Genomic DNA, 11,299 nt, shown 5'->3' with positions numbered 1-11,299 from the left:
TATTTGAAACACACGTGCATGTATTTGGAATGTCTCACTGTTATTGATCAGGTGACAGAGGCAGCTCTGCCATGTTGTAGCTCGGACAGAGGTGAAGAGGTCACAGGTGACTGACTGATGTTTTGGTGCTATAGATTAACCAGAGGAGAAGGCGTGGGTTTGGCTCCTTCACATAGTGGACATTGAGTTGTTGTGTGGGGCACCAGTAGTCCATGTCTGTTGCTGTAACAGTAGTTCATGAATAAAAAATCCCAGCTCACTGATCTGATAGAGGGCAGTAGTGCCTAAAATGTTGCATAATTTTGCTGAGAGATCTGTTACTTTGTGGTAATCTTAGATGAGTAGTTTTATGGACAAAAACCACCAGGTCACTCAGTGTTCCCTTAGTGCTAATGTATCAGAGATGTTGGTGTAATATAACTGAAGTAATGCTGTCAAGTCCTTAAAGTTATATTCTTTTATTGTCATGACTGTATTTGAAACTATTTTTATTTTTGTATGATACCTGATTTACACTCTAAAAACTAAAGCTGACATTTACTTAAATTTTTTGAGGCAACACTTTTACACTTAAAAATATTGAGTAGATTGGAAACCAGTCAAATCTGTTCAGTATACTTGATCAGTTGAATAACTAAAGCTTAAACATATTCAGTTGAAATGAATAATTGTAGTTGTTACACAAACATGAAAAAATTGAGTAAATAACACTGACATGCTTGGTCAATGTAACTGAAATATAGATGGTCAGTTAATCCAAAATTTTGTTTTATTTACTTAATATTGTAAACTGACCACCACCAGTAGGCGACCGAGACTGTCAGTGCTGGGGCTCGAAACCCTTCTGATTACAAGACGAACTGCCAACTCTTGAGCGACGATCACCCCCTAACTTTCAAATATGAATGTTATTGAATTTCACTGGTAGTCTAAGTCTAAAAAAACAAACAAACTAATATGTAGTTGTGTTTTTCTCGACGTTATTGTGTTTTACTTACACTTTTCAGTTGTAGTTGCTGACAATAAATAATATTGATTTGAATAATTAATGATTTTAGTACGAGATACTGATGAGTATAGATACCTATTTCTCAAATATTTTGATTCAATTTTAAACAAAAATGTAAAGTACATGCAAAGAAGGTATTCTGTGAACCACATACTGAATTTTTTGTCTGAGATAAATGTAAACAAATACCTTTTTTTTTTTTTTAACCAAAAGAGCCAAAATATATATTTGTTAATCCAACAGTTAAAACAGTTTATTCCTCTTTACATTTCAGTTTAATGTTCTCCTTCACCAACAGAGGTCAGTCACACACAGGTTTTAAAATTGCAGTTATTCTCTTAGAACGCCACAAATGTTTGGACTGGCCTAATTTCTTTTTTTTCTTCTTCTTCTACTTTTTTTTTTTTAAACTTCTATTTAAATTTTTTTTTCACAAATCATGGTCACAATACATAATGAAAACGTTGCCATTATACACAAAAAACAAAACAAAAAAAAAGAAAAAAGAAACCCCCCCTCCCTCCCCACCCGAGGCTCATGTAAAGAGAAACAGAACAAAACAAACAAAAAATGTATGTCACACATCTGGAAAATACGTTTTTATATAGTCAATAAATGGGTTCCAAGTCGCAGAGAATTTTTGTTGTGATGAGAGAACTCTGTATCTAAGTTTTTCCAGTGGTAAAAAGAAAAGCACCTCCTTTAACCATTGTATGTATGAAGGAGCCTTATCAGACTTCCAGTGGAATAGAATAAGTCTACGGGCAAGCAATGCAGCAAATGCTCTGGCATTTTCCTGAGATTTACTAATTTTGTATTGAGATGGCATAACTCCAAAAATGCCAATGCGGAAATCAAGCACTAAATTCTGCGCACTGATATGAGATAATGCTTTAAATATATTTCCCCAGTAATTATCCAGGTTCGGACAAGACCACATCATGTGACCCTCATTTGCTGGATTATGTTCACACCTGAAAGCCTCTCTCTTGTATAATGAAGACGATGAAGAATTTTAAACTGAATTAAACCATGGCGAATGCAAAGGGAGGAAGTATGTATACAATTCAAACAAGATCTCCACTCATCATCAGACAAATCCACCCCAATGTCTTTTTCCCAATTATTTTTAGTTTTTCCCCAAGTAATAGGCCTTAAGCTCTGTATCAGTTTGTATATGACGGAGATTCTCCTTTTGCCAAAAGGATCTATTTCCAAAATGGTATCCACTTGATTTTTAGGAGGTAGGTAGGGGAAAGAAGGAAACAATGTTTTTGCAAAACTTCGTATTTGCAGGTATCTAAACATATGTGAGGTTGGTATATTGTAATCTCTCATCAGAGCGTCAAAGGTGTTAAAAGTTTCTCCTGAAAATAAATTGTAAAAAAAACTTCAAACCATTATTGTGCCAAATTTGGAATGCTTTATCTGAAATGGATGGCAGAAAAAAGGGTTAAAAGCAACAGGGAAAAAATTACTAACCTGTTGCAAACTGAAGTGCTTTCTGAATTGAAGCCATATTTTAATAGATGTTCTTACAACTGGATTTGTTATTTTCTGTTTTTGATTTAGAGCTAGGGATGAGGTTAGGAGGGGAAGTGGATTAGACATCAGTTCCATTTTTACCCAAGCCTCACCCTCGCTATTTTCATAAACATATTTCCAGTGCAATAATTTGGTGATATTAGCCGCCCAGTAGTAAAAAATACAATTTGGCAACCCTAGCCCACCAGCCTCATTTGGTACTTCCAAATATGTTTTTTCTATTCTGGGATTTGAATGTTTCCAAATAAATGTTGCTATTAATCTGTCTAAATCTTTGAAACTTGATTTGGTTATAAAAACAGGAACCATTTGGAAAACATAGAGAAATTTTGGTAAGACTGCCATTTTAACTATATTTATTCTGCCTGCTAATGAGATTGGAAGTGTTGCCCATTTTTTAAAATCTTGTGACGTTTGTTCTAACAAAGTGTCAAAATTATAAATCCGCAACTCGTTCATTGTGCGGGTTATATTTATTCCCAAATATTTAAACGTTTCTTTTTCTAATTTAAAAGGGAAGGCAGAGAAATCTTGCTCTATGTTATTAATAGGGAACAGTAGGTTAGTAGACTAATGTCAATTCACTGTTTGAGTTTGGTCTTAAACTCCAGAGAATACCACCTGGTTCAACAATCTTTTTATCTTATTATTTGCTAAACGGTTTTCTTCTGAGAGATGCTCCTGAGGCTGAAATTGAGCCCAGAGAAACAACAACAAAGTTTGTCTGTGAAGGTTCTCAGTCATCCAGGTCATCATAGCCAAAGGAGCTTGCAAAGAAAAGCGTCTGGACTTCTTTAAGTTACTTGAAGACGTTTCACCTTCATCCGAGAAGCTTCTTCAGTTCTAAGGTCAAATGGTGGAGAGTCCCAGATTTAAACCTAGTGGGAGTTTCCCCCCACAGAGGGACAAAAGGACCCCCTGATGATCCTCTAATCGCCTGAGCCAAGGTGTGGAACTGGGTGTGGGTCCCAATCAGCCAGAGTTTCGGGTGAGCTCATTGTGAAACCTGGCCCCACCTTATCATGCGAATTCCTGAGGTCAGATGGTCCAGGATGTGAGTGGGCGTTAAGGCGTCTGGGGAGGGAACTCAAAACTGGATTATAGATGGCTGACAGTTGGTGTCGTAAACCACCGCCTCTGTTCAAAGATGGTCGCTCACAGTGGACATAGATGCTTCTTTCACTCCTCTTTCAAACCATCTGTCCTCCAAAATGTGAACATTGGCATCCTCACAAGAATGACCTTTGACCTTAAGATGCAGATGGACTGCTGAGTCTTGTCCTGTGGAGGTGGCTCTTCTATGTTGTGCCATGTGCTTGTGAAGTGGCTGTTTGGTCATTGGAGAGACCAAACAGCCACTTCACAAGCGCATATATATAAGATATATATATATATATATGTATGTATAACTGTTGTACAAAACACTTTCCCACACGCAACATGTGTGTGAGAGAGAGAGTATCAGATTATAAAGTCAAAGAAAAAACAACTTTAACATGAAAACAGATTGCTGAGCATCCACACTTCTCAAATCAGTAGTAAATGGCCTGTATTTGTGTAGCGCTTTACTCGTCCCTAAGGACCCCAAAGCGCTTTACACATTCAGTCATCCACCCATTCACACACTGGTGATGGCTGCTGGACACTGGTGTTGGACACCAGTCCAGTTGGCAGTAATAAGGATTATTTTCTGTAAAAGAATATCGACATGTGAATTAGATTAGTTTGATGCTGCCAACACTTTCATGTAACTGCGCTGCTGGTTTAACTCAACTAACGGAAAGATATCCTGGATATGCTGACTTTGCTCCATGGTGTACAGGACTCTGAGACAGCAGCTGGACTGCCTGTTTAGCCTCATGATTAATGTCCACAATGAAAATATTAGTCGAACATCGTGAAGTCTGTATAGGTTTAACAGTGTCGAACAAGCCTGGTACAGTTAAACCTGAGAGTTACTATATGGCGGGAACACCAATATTATCTCTTTTAATAAAGTTTACACGTGTATACACAGGTCACACTGATTATTGAACAGAAAACACAAAGATCAGGTGTTAATCTGATTTATTTAATCTCTCTCCTCCTTTTTAATATTAGCTATAATTCAGAAATGGCGACTGAAACGAGTAGATATAATGAATGAAGCCGGTGTACCGTCAGCTGGGGTTATGACAGTTGTGTACCGGCTCTATCACACGCTTTGCTGTGAGACAGACATCCAGGAAATCCACAAAATCAGCACTTCTGCAAAGAGGCTCTATCTTAAAAAAACGCTACATCCTCGGCTAAAAAAATATTAAAAGTGTATTTGGTGACACACAAACAGAGTACTTCAAAGCACAGTTCAGTTATTTTCTACATGTTCATAGTTGTTGTTGTTGAGAAACGCCCACTGAAGGAATGGCCACCAGCCCAAAGCAATGGTTTTGACTCAAACAGCGTTAACCCCGCCCCCTGAGTTTGATGGGTGATGCTGACAGATAAAAATAAATGAAGAACACAGCTGCAGGGTCAGGAGTGCCTAAATGAATTAAATAAATACATCATCAAATAATTAATTAAGTGTTTCAATATAAATAAATAATTTATTAAGTGTTTTAAATGACATGAATGGGCATTTAATTAATTACTGCCACATTTAATTCATTATTAATGTGTATGAATTAATCCATTTTGTCACTCCTGACCCTCCATACTCTTGATCCCTGCATCAGCACTTTGGGGGCATTTAGCCCTAAGAACTAATACTTAGTAAAGCAAAATACACCAAACTTATAATTTAGTAAAGGGGGAGGAGCTACGGAGAATGAGCCTTATCAGTGTGGAGTCCATGCAGTTCTGGCTGGGAAACCCCACACATGCGACATGTACTATCGGTGTCCCACTGATGCCCCACTACAACAGTGACATGTGGAACCTTAGTATTACAAAAATTCCATCTAAATAATAAAAAAATAAAATCTATACAATGCACATTTGAGAAAGTTCACTATGACTCACTCAGTACATTATAGCTCAGCTACATAAGGAGCTTGGAAAGAAAAGCATCTGGCATCAGGACATCCAGATGTTTTTCTTCTCTACAAAGGTGTATTAAAAAAAGAACAGCAAATTATAATATTACAGCGGATGTGTGACCTTAAAGGTTACTGGTTGAAAAAAGGTCACTGATCAAACTGATTCTTGCTCGCTGAGTGCAAAAAACATTTTAATCAGATTCTCTGCAGGAAAATTTGAAAACATTTCCTCCTAACTTCTCAGTATTCACTTATCAGCATTCAGTCAAACGTTCATTTACGGGTGTAGTTAAAAAACTGCTAATAACTGACTTTCCACAGCAGTTGTTTGGTCGGACACAGTAAGAGATGTAATCTGTTACTCTTCATGTGACTTCTTGAGAAAGAAGGTGTCTCTGAGATGTACTAATAGTGTAATACACTCCAGTTTTTCATCTATTATTACCCCCAGAAATTTATTTTCACTGACTCTTTCAATATCAACACCATTTAGTTTAATCTTAGCATTGTATTTAAAGTACTATTTCCAAATAACATCATTTTAGTTTTATTCAAATTTAATGATAATTTGTTTTTATCAAGCCAGAACTTCACTTTACTTATTTCATTAGTCATATCCTCCAATAAATTCTGCAGATCATCACCAGAGCAGAAGATGTTTGTATCGTCAGCAAAGAGAACCATTTTTAATACTTTGGACACTTTACAGATGTTGTTAATGTTTAAGTTGAAGAATTTTGGGCCCAAAACTGAGCCTTGGGGTACACCACAAGCAATGTCCATACATAAGGAGCAACCACCATTTAATTTCACAAACTGCTTTCTTAAATAATTCAGGACCCAATTTAAAACTACCCCTTTGACACCATAACGTTCCAGTTTTCTTATTAATATATTGTGATCTATAGTGTCAAATGCCTTTGTCAAGTCTTTGAATAACCCAGCCACATATTGCTTTTTGTCTATGGAATTTGTGATGTATTCTATTGAATTCTGCTTGATCCGTACTCTCAGTGAGTAGTTTATGTTTATCTATAAATTTTTCCAGTTGGTTGTTAAACAGGTTTTCAAGAATTTCTGAGAATTGAGGTAGTAAAGAGACCGGCCTGTAGTTTATGAAATGGTGTTTGTTGCCAGATTTGTATAGAGGTATAACTTTTGCTATTTTCATTCTGTCTGGAAATCGACTAGTTTGAAATGATAAATTACAGATGTACGTAAACGGTTTTATAATAGCCTTACTATATCTTTTAACCACTATCATATCAATATCAATTGGGTTCCGGCTTGAGTGAACGCTGGCGTGCCTGGCTATCGCTACTCACCGGTACATTTTCGATTATTTAGATTATTTGGATTCAGATTTGAATGAACAGGGACATTCACACTCAGGACCAGATCGATCTCTGCCAGGGATTGATTTGCAACGCTTGTCCTCAACATCTGCTATTTCAGCTGAATGTGCTCTGACGTCTTCTTCTCAGTGAGCTGCACTAATTTAACTGTTTGAGCTATTTTAGCCTACCTGTTCGTCGCTCCGGCTGGCTCGGCTCCTTTTCCTCCACATAATCGAAGATGTGGCCCAAGATGTTCCTGAGCTGGTCGGCACTATTATGGATTCTCCTGACGCTCGTCTACCATCCTATGGCTGGTCTGCTCCGCTATACAGCCGCTGAGCTCCTGCACCTTCGCGGGCAGCTGTCGCTCCCGTCGCCGGCGGAGCTCCACTACCACCCAGACATCACTTTCCAGCCTCGCCGGAGATACATCCATCGCGGGTCCCGCAGGATTTTCCATAACTCCAATGGAACTAAATTGTTTTGGTCTGCTACTCGCCGCCCTCGCAGGAACCCTGATCGGGTTGTCAACCACCGATCTCTAGCCCACCTGCCCAGGGCGCCGACCGCGATTAGCAAAAAAGAAAATACTCCACTCAGTTTCGGTCTTCTAAACATTCGCTCACTGACAAATAAGGGGCCTCTCATCCAAGACCTCCTATCTGACCGTAAGTTTGACTTTTTCTGCTAAACTGAAACCTGACAACAACCGGATGACTTTTCTCAGCTAAATGAATCTACTCCTCCGGGGTTTGTTTACCTTTCTAAACCTCGCTGCATAGGTCGTGGGGGTGGTCTCGCGATCTTCTTTCGCCAGCACTTGAAAGTCCTGCCAGTTAATCTTGATACCTTTAGTTCCCTTGAGTGCCTTGCATGTGAGCTGACTGGACCCATTCCCACCATCATAGCTACTGTATACCGCCCCCCTAAACCTAACCCTGTCTTCCTCAGTGAATTTGCTAATCTACTAACCCATCTTTCATCTCTCTCCCCAAATGTGATCTTGGTGGGAAATTTCAACATTCATATGGATAATAATGACCGTCTGCTCACCAGAGACTTTTCCTCTTGTCTCGAAGGCTCTGAATTTAAACAATTTATCGACTTTGCCATTCACTCTAAAGGACACACCCTGGACTTGGTCTGCTGTTCTGGTCTTTCTCCCTCGAATCTTTCTGCTACTGAAATCCCCATAACTGACCACTTCCTCCTTTCATTTAACCTCACTCTCTGCTGCTCTTCTACCAAGCCAACCCGACTCATCTCGTTCCGCAACATCAACAACATTGATATGGACATTCTCACTACCAGTTTGGACAATGTTCAGATTCCGGACTTATGTAAATATTCTAAGGAATTCATTATACGCACTATGAACGTCTTGTTTCTGATATATTTCACCCTTCCTATCATAGATGGTAAAAATTGGAAGATGGTCACTTATGTCTTTAATCAGGAGTCCACTTACAGTCTTATTTTTAATTTCATTTGTAAAAATGTTGTCTATCAGAGTTGCACAATGTGATGTGATCCTGGTAGTCTAGTAATTTTTCTGCATTTTGGATGTGCAGGAGCTTTACCTCCACAAGTTCAAGGATACTTTTCTGCTGCAACCTGATAGTGGAAATTTCCTCCATTAAGAAGTAAAGAGACCTTTTAATGTCCCCGACTTCCTCAGCTGACGGAGTCCTCTTCAGCCCCATTGTATCTGGTTCCACTGGTAGCAGGTTCAGTCAGCTGTTTCCTCGGTCAGCTGTTAGCTTTCTCAGCTGTTAGCCTGGTAGCTTGTTGGCTAGCCTGCAATTACCTCTTTAACTTTGATAATCCAGTCCAATATCCTGTATCAGAGTCATACAGTTATAACAGTCATGATTGTGTTTTTGAATGGATGTCCAAGGTGTAGTTTATACACTGGAGTAAGTATCTTGTTTGCACTAAAGAGGTTTGATATTAATGTTATTCCATGGTTGATTACATGGTCCACTATTGTAGCTCTGATGTCATCAGCAATTCTATTTCTTACTCTTCTTACCCCCCCCCCCCCCCCCCCCCCCCCTCCTCGTCCTCCTCTCCCCCCTCCTCGTCCTCCTCTTGCTCCTCCTTGTCCTTGTCGTCCTCTTCGTCCTACTTCTTCACCTCCACGTCCTCTTCCTCGGCCTCCTCTACTTCTCACTCTTCCTGCTCCCTCCATTGTACTCCACACACAGAGCTTACCTGTATTATAGTGCTTAGGCTGATTGCAAAGTGAACTAATTCTCTAAAAAGGTTTTCACATGTGACAGTGTGCCAGACACTTGGCAAAATAGTGTACATAATGGACTTAAATGTGTATAGTTTTGCTAGGAGTGCGTTGATCATTTGGAAATTGAGTGTAAAGCAGAGAGTTGTGTTTACAGTTCTGCAAAAAGAGTGCTGTGCAGTGGATTGTAGCTACAGGTTTGCAAAGTGTGTGTTACAAAATGGCAAACTGAGTGCAAAGCAGTGTTTGTGCTTTTAGTTTTGCAAACTCAGTGAGTGGTTTTGCTATAAGTATTAATAGTTTTGGAAATTGTGCTGTAAGAATCACAGTTAGGGTTTAAGCATTCAGAAAAAACTGTAATACACCCCTTCTCTGGATCAAAAGCAGTTCAATGACATGAAAATGAAAGGCTTACAGCACCAGGTATTCCCAGGCAGTCTCCCATCCAAGTACTAACCAAGCCCAGCCCTGCTTAGCTTACGAGATCAGGCGAGGTCAGGCGTGCTCAGGGTGGTATGGCCGTAAGCTGCTGCCCACAGCACAATGTGTCAATTTATGGAATCAAGTGATGAGGTGGCCAGTACCTGAAGTCACGAACACAATCCTATAACCCTACCTGCATGCTTGCCTAATACCCTAACCCAAAGACGCTTGCTGTGTCCCAATTCAGGGTCTGCACGCTTGAAGTACGCATTTTAAGTGCGATTACGTCACCGCCACGCGACAAAGGCTGTCCCAATTCAAAGTGTACTTCAAATGCATACTCCAAATGCACCGTCGATTTCCCCAAATATCAAGCGTGGTCCGGTGCACGCTTCGTGGTCCCATATGTCCCACAATTCATAGCGCGGCGTGGGTGTGGATAATTTTGCCGCAAAATACGGCAGAAGGGAGCGGCCAAGAGTGAACTGTCAAAAGTAAGTACTGAATATGACGTCACTTATTTATGTGCGAATGTTTAATAACGAAGAACATTAAAACATTGCTGTTGGTCACATGTCGGCAAAGTTATGTGACACTAGTGATGTTTGTACTTTCAGCGTTAACTTGGTTTTAAAGCCTCTACTTCTAAATATATATATAGTCGACCTTAATCTTACAGAGAATCTGATGATTTTATGGATAATTAAAGTCAGTCATATATCCACCACAAACACAACAAGCTGACAGTCAGTGATATATATATATATTTTTATATATATATCATAATAATCTGACAATACTATAATATTGGCCATATTATATTTACATTACCATAGAGAGATGACTTTAGTCTCATGAACAACATTAACTAAATATTATTTACTAGCTAATCGATGACTGCTCAGTACAGAAATGAAGCCCAACAATCATGTTTTACAGTCCTGTGGTCTCAGCCTCAGATACTCAACTAATGATGTCATGACAAAAATGATTGACCAACAAAACAATTTTCTCCTTCATTTCTGTCACACAAAGCTGTATGTAACATGTCTCGCAGTCAGTTTAGCATTTATCCAGCAGCACAGGCCCTGGATTTTTGAAGATGGCCTCAGGAACCAGCACAGGGCCTGGTGTGGTGTAGTCAAACTCGGCCAGCAGCACTGGCCCTGGTGTGTTGTAGGTGGCCTCAGCCAGCAGAACAAGACATTGGTGAAAACAGCCAAAAGCAATGTGGTTAATGTGCCCTCATTAATGGGCAGCTGCTTTGGGTCTTTTACAGTTTTTTCTGAATGCTTAAACCCTAACTGTGATTCTTACAGCACAATTTCCAAAACTATTAATACTTATAGCAAAACCACTCACTGAGTTTGCAAAACTAAAAGCACAAACACTGCTTTGCACTCAGTTTGCCATTTTGTAACACACACTTTGCAAACCTGTAGCTACAATCCACTGCACAGCACTCTTTTTGCAGAACTGTAAACACAACTCTCTGCTTTACACTCAATTTCCAAATGATCAATGCACTCCTAGCAAAACTATACACATTTAAGTCCATTATGTACACTATTTTGCCAAGTGTCTGGCACACTGTCACATGTGAAAACCTTTTTAGAGAATTAGTTCACTTTGCAATCAGCCTAAGCACTATAATACAGGTCAGCTCTGTGTGTGGAGTACAATGGAGGGAGCAGGAAGAGTGAGAAGTAGAGGAGGCCGAGGAAGA

The 11,299-nt window shown here is 39.4% G+C and overlaps 1 pseudogene; it reads right to left on the bottom strand.

The window, feature by feature from the left end:
• Positions 1–9,558: 9,558 nt before the first annotated feature.
• LOC148099786 (5S ribosomal RNA) lies at positions 9,559–9,677 on the bottom strand (annotated as a pseudogene).
• Between the last annotated feature and the right edge of the window lie 1,622 nt (positions 9,678–11,299).

Source organism: Neolamprologus brichardi, chromosome 14, assembly GCF_056152115.1.
Source record: "Neolamprologus brichardi isolate AB-2024 chromosome 14, ASM5615211v1, whole genome shotgun sequence".
Taxonomy (NCBI): Eukaryota; Metazoa; Chordata; class Actinopteri; order Cichliformes; family Cichlidae; genus Neolamprologus; species Neolamprologus brichardi.
Note: the sequence above shows the minus strand (reverse complement) of the source record. Positions and strands in the feature narration are given on the sequence as shown.